The following is a 14643-nucleotide window of genomic DNA, read 5'->3' as shown; positions in this document are numbered from 1 at the left end:
TGTATTTTGTAAAATTGTGAAGTTTCAGTATTGACATGGAATGCTTGTACATAGGACCTGTGCTGTGTTTCTTAAATGTGATGTCAAAAACGATTTTGGGGAAAATGAATGGCTTTTACATTTTTTAGAAGGAATAAATAATGTCTGCATGCTTAAAGAAATACATTTGACTCTCACAATGATGTTACCTGTGTTAACTCAGTGTAGGAAGCACATTGAGTTTCTTTGCATAGAGGAATTGTATTTTGTAAAATTGTGAAGTTTCAGTAGTGACATGGAATGCTTGTACATAGGACCTGTGCTGTGTTTCTTAAATGTGATGTCAAAAAGGATTTGGGGAAAATGAATGGCTTTTACATTTTTGAGAAGGAATAAATAGTGTCTGCATGCTTAAAGAAATACATTTGACCCTTTCACAATGATGTTACCTGTGTTAACTCAGTGTAGGAAGCACATTGAGTTTCTTTGCATAGAGGAATTGTATTTTGTAAAATTGTGAAGTTTCAGTAGTGACATGGAATGCTTGTACATAGGACCTGTGCTGTGTTTCTTAAATGTGATGTCAAAAACGATTTTGGGGAAAATGAATGGCGTTTACATTTTTGAGAAGGAATAAATAGTGTCTGCATGCTTAAAGAAATAAATTTGACCCTTTCACCATGATGTTACCTGTGTTAACTCAGAGTAGGAAGCACATTGAGTTTCTTTGCTGTTGGTTTGTGTCATGTTTTTTGAGAATGGTTGAATTTCAGTAGTGAAATTGAATGCTTGTACATAGGACCTGTGCTGTGTTTCTTAAATGTGATGTGAAAAACGATTTTGGGGAAAATGAATGGCTTTTACATTTTTGAGAAGGAATAAATAGTGTCTGCATGATTAAAGAAATACATTTGAACCTTTTACAATGATGTCACCTGTGTTACCTCATACTAGGAAGCACATTGAGCTTTTTTGCAATTAGTTTGTGTGATGTTTTTTGATAATGCTTGGTATCAACATTTGCAAGAAAGAGGATTTGTATTTTGTGAAATAGTGAGGTTTCAGTAGTTGAATTGAATGCTTGTACATAGGACCTGTGCTGTGTTTCTTAAATGTGATGTGAAAAACGATTTTGGGGAAAATGAATGGCTTTACATTTTTGAGAAGGAATAAATAGTGTCTGCATGATTAAAGAAATACATTTAAACGTTTTACAATGATGTCACCTGTGTTACCTCATACTAGGAAGCTCATTGAGCTTCTTTGCTGTTGGTTTGTGTCATGTTTTTTGATAATGCTTGGTATCAAAATTTTCAAGATAGAGGATTTGTATTTTGTGAAATAGTGAGGTTTCAGTAGTGAAATTGAATGCTTGTACATAGGACCTGTGCTGTGTTTCTTAAATGTGATGTGAAAAACGATTTTGGGGGAAATGAATGGCTTTTACATTTTTGAGAAGGAATAAATAGTGTCTGCATGATTAAAAAAATATATTTGAACCTTTTAGAATGATGTCACCTGTGTTACCTCAGATCAGGAAGCAGATTGAGCTTCTTTGCTGTTGGTTTGTGTCATGTTTTTTGATAATGTTTGGTATGAACATTTGCAAGATAGGGGATTTATATTTTGTGAAATTGTGAAGTTTCAGTAGTGACATGGAATGCTTGCACATAGGACCTGTGCTGTGTTTCTTAAATGTGATGTGAAAAACGATTTTGGGGAAAATGAATGGCTTTTACATTTTTGAGAAGGAATAAATAGTGGCTGCAAGATTAAAGAAATAAATTTGAAACTTTCACAATGATGTCACCTGTGTTACCTCAGATTAGGAAGTAGATTGTGCAGTTGAGGTGAGGCATGTCCAGAGGTACAGAGGAGGCGAGGCCTTTGTTCAAGACTGTAGTGGGAGAGAGGCCTTTCCTGGGGGGCATAGGTGGTGAGGCATGTGTCTAAGAGTGCAGTGGACTAGGCTTCATGAAGCCTGTCCCCCACTGCACTCTTAGACACAGGCCTCACCTCCTCTGCACCCCTGGACAATCATCACCTTATCTGCAACCGTGAATAGACCTCAACTGATCTGCATCCTTAGACAGGCCTCAGCTCATTTACACTCCTGGACACGCCTCACCTCATCTGCACCCAGTTACCATCAATTATACTCAATATATTGAGGCCTGTCCAGAGGACAGAGATGAGGTAAGGCTTGTCCAAGGGTCAGAGGAGGTCAGTCCTCTCCACTGTACTCATGGAGACTGAATGCTTGTTCATAGGACCTGCGCTTTGTGTCTAAAATGTTATTTAAAAAACGATTTTGGTGCAAATCAATGACTTAGATTTTTGAGAAGGAATAAATAGTGTCTGCATGATTAAATAAATATATTTCAACCTTTCACAATAATGTCACCTGTGTTACCTCAGATTAGGAAGTAGATTGTGCAGATGAGGTGAGGCATGTCCAGAGGGACAGAGGAGGTGAGCCTGTGTTCAAGACTGTAGTGGGAGAGAGGCCTTTCCTGGGGAGCATAGGTGGTGAGGCCTGTGTCTAAGAGTGCAGTGGAGTGGGCTTCATGAAGCCTATCCCCCACTGCACTCTTAGACACAGGCCTCACCTTCTTTGTACCCCTGGACAGACCTCTCTTCCACTACACTCTTCAATACAGGCCTCACCTCCTCTGCACCCCTAGACAATCCTCACCTCATCTGCAACCCTGAATAGACTTCATCTAATCTGCATCCTTAAACAGGCCTCAGCTTATTTACACCCTTGGACATGCGTCACCTCATCTGCACCCGGTTACCATCAATTATACTCAATACATTGAGGCCTCTCCAGAGGACACAGATGAGGTAAGGCTTGTCCAAGGGTCAGAGGAGGTCAGTCCTCTCCACTGTACTCATGGACACTGAATGCTTGTACATAGGACCTGCACTGTGTGTCTAAAATGTTATTTAAAAAACGATTTTGGGGCAAATCAATGACTTTTAGATTTTTGAGAAGGAATAAATAGTGTCTGCATGATTAAATAAATATATTTCAACCTTTCACAATGATGTCACCTGTGTTATGTCAGATTAGGAAGTAGATTGTGCAGATGAGGTGAGGCATGTCCAGAGGGACAGAGGAGGTGAGGCCTGTGTTCAAGACTGTAGTGGGAGAGAGGCCTTTCCTGGGGAGCATAGGTGGTGAGGCCTGTGTCTAAGAGTGCAGTGGAGTAGACTTCATGAAGCCTATCCCCCACTGCACTCTTAGACACAGGTCTCACCTTCTTTGTACCCGTGGACAGACCTTTCTTCCACTACACTCTTCAATACAGGCCTCACCTCTTCTGCACCCCTGGACAATCCTCACCTGATCTGTAACCCTGAATAGACCGTTTGCTTTTTGTCATTGCTTTGTTGTTTGGTAATAGTGGTCTATAATGTGCTATTTTTTTGTTTACCACAGATTGAAATCAAGATTTCAAGAGTAAGGAAATATGCCCTCAAGGCAGAGGAGAAGGAAAGATGATATGCGGAAAAAATCAAAAACAGCAACGGAATTACAGCACTCCTCTACAACAAATACTTCAAAAAACAGGAAAAAAGCTCCTGGTAAGACAACTAAGTCTTTCTTACGGAACATATGTAGATCAAAAAAAAATGTTGGACAGAATGTAGAAAAAGAGAAGGAGAGAGCAAATTTGAAAAGGAAGGAGAGGCCCTCAAAAAATGTTACTACTGGAGCAGGAGAGAATAATATGTATAGGAATAGAAGGCAGAATCAGTTTAGAGACATTCGTAAGCGAATGTTTCGCAATAGGGTGGTTTTAAATTTGTTAAAAAACATTAGGAAAGGTAAACAGAGAGCTGCTTTTTATAAGAAAAAGAAAAGTGTAGAGAAGATTGTTGATCAGGCTTTTGAAGTTAAGAAAAAACTATTTATTTTAATAATCAATAGAATTAGGACACTTAACAAGACAATTGATGTTTTCACATCAAACAGTAGATGGAAAAGAGAAATTAATCGGACTAATTTTTGTAAAGTTTTTTCAGGAGAATGGATGCACAGTTCAAGTTGTGAGCCATTTTTTAATGAGGAGAGTTACTTCCAGGAGAATGATTTAGTGCATGCAGTTGACACCAGTGGTCGAGCATATGAGGTGAAAGACGGTTGTCCGATTGAAAAAGAGAAACTTGTGCCTAGAGAACCAGAAGAGGTGTTAACTGATGAAGTTTTAGGGAGACGTACTAAGGGTCCAGTTTACACTTGGAAGTGTAGTAGTATTTGTAGTGTGCGACAGGAATCAATTGATTTGTTTTGTAATTTCTTACGTACATATAGTAAGAAAAGTCTAAAACAGAAAATGAAGATGTTGCAAGACTTAGATCCTTGCAGAGTGAGAGAAAACACAGGTTTGCAAGGGCATTCACTGGCTTGTCTTTCTAGAAAAGTCTGTCAGAGTGTTTTTCATCATTTTAGGATGTTAGCAGTGCATCATAACAAAATGAGGAAATTAGTGAGAAGGTTGTATTATGCAAAAAGTCCAGCACTTAAGCTTAAACAATTAAACAGTGCTCTTTTGCATGGAACTGAATTAGATGTGAAGAAGATTTGTGAAGAAATTGAGATTTGTTATTTTGGTGAAAAAGAGGACAGTGTAGAAATTGACACAGAAATTCAAGGTAATGTGGAAGACAATGTACAGATTTCAAGTACAGAAAAGTTTGACCAGGAAATTACCAGGTTTAAGGTGAAATCAAGTGAAAGGCCGAATTTTACTTGTGTGTGTTGTCGACGAACTCATTATAAGCATCAAACTAGATTAGTTTATTTATACGTAAAAAGTGAAAAGATAAATAATTATGAGTGGAAGGATTTTGCAACTTATTTGTGGGTGGGGAATTGTTTTGATTTAAGTTCTGATCAGCGTATTTGTAAATATTGTTATGATAAATTAAATCAAAACAGAATGCCTGCTAGAGCTGTTCATAATAATCTGGAGTTGGTAGACATTCCTCCTGAATTGATGGATTTAAATACATATGAGTCTATTTTGATTCAATGTGTCCATCCTTTTCAGGCTATTGTTCGCATGGAGCCTAAGATAGGGAAATTGCCTCCTTCAGATTTATAGAGAGGATTAAAGGGAAGAGTTGTTTATTTGCCTCTAGATTTCAAGAAAAATATTGATGCCATTGGTGTAGAGAAAGTGGAAGAGGAACCTCTGGTTATTCTAGTTAATGGGGTTCCGACAAAGAGTAAGAAAATCTGGCAAGATTTAGTGGATGTTAGGAAAGTCAAAAAGGCAACGTTGTATTTGGTCAAAAACAATGAGTACTACAAACATATATGTGTTGAAGCAGAGGAAACAGCTGCAGATGAAGACAGTGATTGTTCAGCTGGCCAAATTGAAAAAGTTGATGTCTAGAAGTGAAGAAATATATGAACATTATACTGTTCATACTTTGAATTCCTAAGAAGTGATGGGGAATGCAATTGACTTGTTTCAAATGAAAGCAGCAAAAGGAAGTCCCATTAGTGTATGGGAAGAAAGTTTGGAAGCTCGCTGTTTTCCACATTTATTTCCAACAGGTCGAGGTGGACGATATGACGATCGACCACTTCAAATTCCTGATTCTGAATATTGAACTGTAAGATTATATGCTGAAGATCCAAGGTTTCGTCAATGCATTCCCTATTTGTTTCATCTACTGTATGAAAGTGACTTGTCTGAGCTTTCTTATGCAGTAAACCATATACTGAAAAGTGGAGCACATCTGCAAAATGTTTCGGCGAGGGACTTTATGGAGAAAGTGAATCTGCAAGATAATATTTTGGAATCTCATCTAATCAATCTCATGGCATGTCAGTGTGGTACAAATAAGTATTGGTACCGTCGTCATGGGGAATTGAAATGTATGCTAAGAAACTTAGGAACTCCTACATGGTTCCTCACTCTTAGCTGTGCCGAGTATGCATGGGACGACTTACTTCAATTTCTACGAGAGGCAAATGCAAATATACAAAATATAGAATTCAAAACTGCTGGAGCACTGTGTTCTTTGGATCCAGTGAATGTATGCAGATATTTCAATCATAGATTTGAAGCTATGATGTCTTTTATTACCAACAAAAAAATCCTCCCCTTGGAGAGGTTTTGGATTTCTTTTGGAGAAAGGAGTATCAAGCGAGAGGTGCTCCTCACATACATATGTTGTTGTGGATTAATGATGCACCCAAATTTGGAACAGATTCGGATGAGACAGTGATGAGGTTCATTGAAGAGTATTCAACATGTGCTGTTCCGAAAACTACTGAAGAAAACAGTTTAAGGCAACAAGTTTTACACTTTCACTCCCATCGTTGTGGAAAGTACTGTCGTCGAAAATTCAGAAACAAGGACAAGTTCTACACAAAATGTCGTTTCGGGTTTCCACGACCAGTGATTTCTAAAGGAAGAGTAAATAATTGGATGTCTTCTCTGTGACATACTGTGACGAGGAAATCACCAAAAAATACATACAATTTAAAAAGAAACGAAGAGTCCAAGTACATCAACGACTACAACCCAGTAATTTTGTCCATGTGGAATGCTAACATGGATATTCAGTTTGTTGCTGACAACTCTATTGCTGTGGCTCGATATGTGACGTCTTACATCACAAAAAAAGAAAAGACAGAACTGAAGGAAATGTGGGAGGATATTTCACATGAAAAGAGTCTAAGCAAGAAATTATACAGTTACAGTCTGACGATGTTGTCACATCGAGAAATTGGAGCATATGAATGTTCTGATCGATTGTCATCAGCAAGTCTATATGCCAAGTCTAGAACCATCATTTGGGTGAGTCTAGGTCTTACTGCAACACGAAACCGAGTTTTGAAATCTGTACAAGAAATAGAGTATTTGGTGGAGAAAGAACCAGAAAGTACAGATATTTTGAAGACAAACATGTTGGATACATACTATCCAAATAGAAGTCCTTACCTTGAGAACGCTTGTCTCTATGAAGTTCTGCAAAATATATTTATAAGAGGAACATCAGAGAAGATATCAATAATGGAATATATGCTGTCAGTGGGTGTGAAGGATGTCTAGTGAAGCAGAGAAAAGGCCATTTGATTAATCATCGAAAAATGAGTTGCGAAAATCCAGAGAAAAGGGAATTTTACTATTTCGCTCTTTTGCAACTCTTTAAGCCATGGCGTACAGAAGAGGAACTACTTGGAGATTTTCTCTGTTACGAAGATTCTTTTAATGCAACCAAGGATACCATAGAATGTTCTGTTTTTCCAAATTATCTGCAAATGTTTAGCGAAGAAATAGAGCAAGAAGCCACAATTGCTGTAGAGATTGCTAGAGACAGTTCTCAAGACAGTCAGAGTTCTGCTTCATTGAGTCAGGATCCACTTGGAGGACCAATTATTCAAAATGAAGCTGCCACTGCCATGTATGAGGTGGAAAGAGCTATGAAACAAGCTCAAGATGATGTAGTTAACTTAGAAGATTTGGTGAAACAACTAAACCTTGAGCAGAAACAGATATATGACGAAGTTACAGAACAGATTGAACATGGATTCAGTCATGAGAAAAAAGAGTGCTCATGTACATCATTTAAGCCTATCCGACTGTACGTGAGTGGAGAAGCGGGTACTGGAAAAAGTTTTCTGATTAAAGCAATTGCAACTTATCTGCAGAAAAGGACTGAATCACCGCTGTCTTGTGTTGTTACCGCTCCAACTGGGCTGGCAGCTCATAACATTAAAGGGATTACTTTACATCGTTTACTGATGCTAGCAGTCGAGCATGATAACAAATTGCAATACCACAAGCTATCTGGAGATGCGTGTTCCGAAGTTTCCAGAGTCCTGAAGAAAATGAAACTTCTGATCATTGATGAAGTAAGCATGGTCTCAAATCTAATGCTTGCTTTTGTGCATTTGAGAAGGCAAGAAATTCTTAGAACAGAGTATGATGTGTTATTTGGAGGGAAACACATTATTGTTTTTGGAGATCTACTGCAGTTGACTCCAGTGAAAGGACAACCAGTGTTTAAAATGGTAACGCATGAAGATACCAGGAAGTGTCTAGGAAGCATTGGAAATGTTAATATATGGTTAAATTTCAAATATGCAGAACTACTCCAAAATATGCGACAGGCAAAGGATGAAGATTATAAAAATATTCTACAAGATGTAAGAATCGGAAAAGTAAGTCAGCATGGGAAAGAAGCTTTACATGCACGATTAATTTCAATTTTGTACCCAAATGAAAACATTCTTCCAGAGAATATTTTTAAGAAAATTAACGAGAAGAAATCTGGGATATGTTTGATGCCAACTCTGAAAGAATGTTCCATCTTCAACAACAAAATGTTAAAGTTAGAAAATGAAGAGATTGTGAAACTGGAAGCTATAGATAAAATAGAGCATATGGGAGCAACAATTATTTTGTCAGAAAATTTGAAATCAAAATTGGATTCATTAGAGAAGACTATATCCAAAACTGCTGGTTTTGAAAAGACTCTGAATGTGTGTTTAAATTGTCGTATCATTTTGAGAAGGAATTTAAATGTTGAAAGAGGTCTGGTAAATGAAGCAATGGGTCATGTTGTTGATTTTGTAAATTACAAAAATAGAGATGGAATTGAAATTTAAAAAATTAAATTTGATGGCATTGACGAAATAGAACAAATTTGTCGTTGTTCAGCTAGATTTTTGCTTGTGAAAGACGTATATGTTCGCAGAAAACAGTTTCCTGTTTGTTTGGCATATGCGGTGACAATTCATAAATCTCAAGGTTTGAGTGTAGATAGTGCTTTGGTGAACATTGGAAGTTCTGTGTTTAAAGAGGGTATGGCATATGTGGCATTATCACGAGTCAGAACTTTATCAGGATTGTACTTGATTGAGTGTGATGAAACAAAGATTTGTGCAGATCTAGATTGTGTTAAAGAATACAATAGGTTAAGAAGAGAGTATGCTTTACATTTGCCTCAATATCCTCTGTTTGAAAAACGTGTGGTAGGCCGAAAAAGAAGAAATGAGAATAATTGCAGTGAGGTAGTAGCAAAAAGACAAAAAGTTGATGAAACTGTAATTGTAAGCAGAAGGAAAAAGGATTCTGTTGAAGATGTTGTTGGATTTCAGTTTGAAAACAGTTCTGGTGTCAACTGCTATGCTAATGTAGTGGTTAATGTTGTTTTTTTTCTACAAAATTTACAAGAACAGATTGTTGAAAATCGGGATGAAACATTCTGCTGTTTATTGAATTCTGTGTTTGAGAAATGTAGCAGTGATAGAGCAAACATAGAAAGTGTTTCAGAAATTCGAAATCTTCTAGACATATGTTCTGGTCAAAATCAATTTTCACAGAATATTCAACAGGATTGTCAGGATTTTTTAATGTATATGTTTGATGTATTGGAAGATGAAGGTGTAGATATAAAAAATCTTTTTACCCTTTCTTATCAATGGCAGCATGACTGCGACAACTGTAGTTTAACAAGTAGTACTACAATAGACACTAAAAGATTTATATATTTGGCTTTACCAGACTGCAAATCAGTGTCTTTTAATATTCTAGTTAAAGCAGCTGATCACAATATGGTGTGTAGCCAATGTAAGTCTGCAATGCTGTCCACATTATTTATACAAACTTATGGTCAGTATGTCATTTTAATGTTCCAACGATGTAGACCTGATGGAAGTAAATTGACAACTTCTATAAAAAATTTTGTGGCTTCTCAGTTATCAATTTCAGGAAGAACTTTTGCAACTGTAGCTATTATTTATCATGACGGTCCTTCAACAACATCAGGGCATTACACATGCTATTTAAAATGTCGTAAAGGTTGGACCCACTGTAATGACACTCATTTGACTTTCAAACAACATTTGCCTTTTGACTTAAAAAATTCATACCTAGTGTTTTTAGAACCAAAATTTAAGTAAAGGTAATTGCCCTATGAAGACGGGAGCAGTTAATAAAAGTTAGTTTGCTGTTTAAAATTATATTGTGAGTAACCGTGATGAAGATAATATAAAAATTATAGTTCTCATAAAGGTATGGTAAGTGGATCACATAGTAAGTGATATCAGTATTATAGCAAATGTTCAACATGAGAGAGCCAGAGATGGAATTATGAATATTTAAATATTGTGAAAATGTTGTTTGAGCCTTTCTTTCAGAACGTCGGGAAAACTGTAATTTTAGAGTTTGTTTAAACTAATTTGAAAATATACTGATACATCTGACACTATTTGGCCTTAAGGAAAGGTGAAGGAATGAGGAAAGAGTCATGACTGAACAGAAGGAGTATATTAAAACATTGAAACATATTTCAGATGTTCTTGGAGCTTTTTTTCTAGAGAGTCGATAAAATGGAATTTTTAGAGAATAGCAGAGTACCTTCCAACGTAAAGAACCTTCATGATGTACTATTTGGCCTAAAGGAAAAGTAAGTGAATCCAAGATTAGTGTAGATATGTGATTTGTAAGTTTATATGTTTTTTTTAAACACAATCTTTTTGATTGTGTTTTTTTTTCCCGCTGTCATATGATGAATAGTTTGAACTCACTGTTTTTAGTGAAATTCAATATGTTCTGAGAACAGCAAAAATAAACTATCTAACATGTTGCATAAATTATTCTACAGTTTGTATTGTGTAATTTATATTGTATACACCGCCCTACCCGAAACCTGAGGTCTGCAGGAATGTCCCTTTTCAAACTCCCTCGCATCCACAAAGCAAAAATTGGTGGTCGCTCCTTTTGTTATCTTGGAGTGAAACACTGGAATGCTCTTCCTATTCATTTGAGAATGGAACCATCGGAAACTCTGTTCAGAGCTAATTTGAAAACCCATCTGTTCCCTCAATAACTTGCCACTCTTGCTCCCTTGACTTGATCCTCGGTAGAGATTCCTTAGCAATCAGCGCGGGGATACACAGTTGTGCAGCCATGCGCTTTATAAATGTTTTATTATTATTATTATTATTATTCCCATTGTCTCACAGTCACTTTCCTTTTTCCTCTCTCTTTCAGCTCTTTACTCACTCACACTGCCTTTCTCTCACTCTGTTTCACACCCATTCGTTTACTGCACTTCTTTCACAACCCCTCATTTCCATTTCAAGTGTCTGCATCCCCTCTCTCCCTTGCATCACTTTTCAGCCTCTCTGTTTTACTTCCCTTTTCTGTCTTTTCCTCTTTTGCTCTTTTAGTAATTCCTCTTTACTCACTCACCAGTAGTGTTGCACTTTATCACTATAACTAACCCACTCTCCCTCTGCTTCACTTACTCTCAGTTATCTTCCATTCCTCATTCTTCTAAATGCATCCTTAATTAGACTCCTTTCCCTCTCAGTCATTATCTTTTTACTTACTCCTGTTTCCTGATTTAGTTTTGCTAACTCACATTGTTTTAGTATCTTTCTTACCTTCAGTTCATTTCTCTCTTCTTCTCTTCCTCTCTGTCAGTGAATCTATATGCCTTACTCTTAGTAATTTGCTCTCCTTCTATTTCTTTTTCCCTCTTTTTGTCCTTCTACCTTACATTATTTCCCTTTCTGTGTCCCTCACTCTTACTTTATTTCTTAATACACTGTTATGATTTTTAACCTCTTCATTTGTATCTTTTATTTTAAAATACATATTTTACTAATTATAACTTATTTTTTCTTCTCTCTTTCACAGATACAAAGTGTAGTAAAAAAATGTACTTAAAGTTACATTAATTATATGGTAAGTATGACTTAAAAAATGTAGTTTGTCATCACCCTTTCCTTTAACCTCACTATTATTATCTCACCCTACCTCACTCCTGTTTCTTTACTCTGCTTCCTTCACTTATTCTTATCCTCCATGTTTACTCCCCTTTCCCTAACTCCCCTCGCACATTCAACTTCTTTCAGTCCCCCTGCTTCACTTCCCTTACCCTCTGTTCCCTTCCTTTGCTCCCTCACTCATTCCCTTTCCCTTAATCATTTACTTTACTCCTGTCACTCCTTCTCTCAGTCCATCTGTTCTCACAGTTCCTCACTGCCGTTCCCTCACTCTGTCTCTCTTATCGTCGCTGTCTCTGTCCCCTCATTCTGTCAATACTCTCTCGTCATGCTCACTCCCTACAACTCACCCACACTCTCTCACTTACCTTTCTTTGCTGCTTCACTCTCTACCTTTTAGTCACTCCTTCCCTTACTCTCTCTCTCTTTTCTCTCTGTCACTCCCCATGTCTTACCCTTATTCACTTTTATCCACCCTCTTTCACCCCTCTTTACTTACACTCACTGCTCTTTTCTAACCCTCCATCACCGTTGTTCCTTTACTCCGGTTCCGTCACTACCCCTCATTCCCCATCCTTTACTGTCCTTCTCTTTACTTTCAACACCCACTCACATTCTCCCGGTACCTCTGCTTTAGTTTTCTTCCTCTCTCTTTACTTCTTTCGCTCCCTTATTCATTTTTCTTTTCTCACTTACACCCTATTACACCTTCTCTCTGTCTTACTATGTAATACACAGTCCCTCTGTGTTGCTCCCTCTAGCTCTATTTCTCTTAACATCACTCTCTCTGTCTCCTTTCCTCATGCTCACTCCTTCATTATTTATTTTTTCTATTTTTTTGGGTGCGCGCCCCGGAAAAAAGAATGACAGAGTTTTTAAAAAATGTAGCATTTTTTTATAAATTGGAGGAAGTTCTAAAAAGAACTGTTTGTTTTATTCTTTTTGTTGTTTTATATTCTTTTTATAGTTTTTTTGAACATTTTTTACTTTTTTTGGGTTTTCTGAACAGTTTTATATTTTTTTTGTATTTTTTATGGGGAGAAACAAAAAACAGGGAATTGTAAACGGCTCAACTGGAGCAAAGAAAAATCAGGAAAAAATTAGTTTTTTTGGGGCAATTGTGGTTGTCACCAGCAAGGACGATGAGCTTTACGCTCTGCTCACCATAGCTGATGGTCTTTCCACAAAAAATACAAGTGACCCTGAATTCACCAAACCGTGGTTGTATAATTGGCATCATTTCTCTTGTCTCTGGTCCCGATGGAGTGGGTTGCTTTCTTTTGGAGGTGCTGGGTGAAGATTGGGGAAGGTTACTGGCCAGTTCTCTCATCTCTGCAGCAGAATAGTTGTTGGGATGCTTGCGCTGCATATGCCGAATCATGGTGTAATTACCAAATGAATATTTTTTATTAGGGTTCCCCCTTGAAAGTTCTGAGCCACAGATTCGGCAAGTCACCTTGGGCGCATTCACTTTCTTCTTGCCCTCTGGGATGGAAAAAAACTCCCATACAATGTGCTCCTTTAGCCTATATGGGGTATTGTCTTCTGGCAGGAATGTCCTTCTTCCCTCCTCCTCCTCCTCTTCTTCTTCTTGACCACCAATGTAATGTTGTGGTGGTCCTCTTGGTGGTGGTGGTGGTGGTGCAGATGCTCCAGCTGCTGCTGCTACTGTAGCCATTTTAAAGTACAAAAGATTAGGGACAGATCTCCAAACAGGTCTTCCTCAGTCAAAGGACAAAGTCGGAATAAGGAAAAAAGGTGGGGGCTTTCATCATTTGGAAAACAAAACTGTTCTGGACCAATGAAAAGTGTTATTTTCAAGTCACATGATCCGGGCTTTCATCATTTGGAAACCAAAACTGATCTGCACCAATGAAAATTGTTATTTTCAGATCACATGACCCGACGCCCTTAAGCTACGCGCCCTGGGGCGGGGGCGGGGCCGTAGTCGCGTCCCGGGGCGCGCCCGGGGGCGCGTTGCGTGAGCGCGTCAGGACGTTGCGCGATCGTATGCGCTCGCGTGCTTCCGGGTGCGCTTACGCTGTGCGTCATATGACGCATCACGTGGCTACGTGATACGTCACGATGTTGTTTTTGTTCGAGGCAATAGCACTAACGGGACGCTCACCGGTACACGCCCTGGGGCACGCCGTAACACTGCGCTCACCGATGAGCGCATCGGTACGCGCACCGGGAGCGCTCCGGGGCACAACAAATAAATAAATAAACTTTAAAAAAATAGTATAACTTCATTACACAAAAAATTACATTTCATACCTTTAGAGATTTGCTATTAAAAAACCTATGAAATTCACTGACAAAACCATAGGTTTCACACCAGTTATAGTTAGGAATTAGCATTTAAAAAACCTATGAAATTCACTGAAAAAACCATAGGTTTCACATCAGTTATAGTTAGGAATTAGCATTTAAAAAACCTATAAAATTCACTGAAAAAACCATAGGTTTGACACCAGTTATAGTTAGCTGGTAATTTTACTTGCATAAAACCAATGAAATTCCCACGTTATAGTTAGTTGGACTCACTATAACTTGCGCGTGCAATGCACTGCTGATGACGTCACATATTACATCACTCATGACATGGTCAGTGACATCACTCATGACATCACTGATAACACCATCCTTGTGACAGAGTGACAGACCTCCTTTCACTGTAATATGTGTTCCTTGAAACACATATTCAAAAATAGAAACTAAAATTTTCAAAAAAATGGAGATACCTATACCAGTTACAACAACCAATTCAATAATTCCACCATCTATATACACATCCACTCATTGACCAACAGTTCTATATAGTCACTCCTACATATACTCACTCACCATATGTAGTGATACACCTATACATCCTGTTACACACCGACAGTCATCCA

Source organism: Lissotriton helveticus, chromosome 8, assembly GCF_964261635.1.
Source record: "Lissotriton helveticus chromosome 8, aLisHel1.1, whole genome shotgun sequence".
Taxonomy (NCBI): domain Eukaryota; kingdom Metazoa; phylum Chordata; class Amphibia; order Caudata; family Salamandridae; genus Lissotriton; species Lissotriton helveticus.
Note: the sequence above shows the minus strand (reverse complement) of the source record.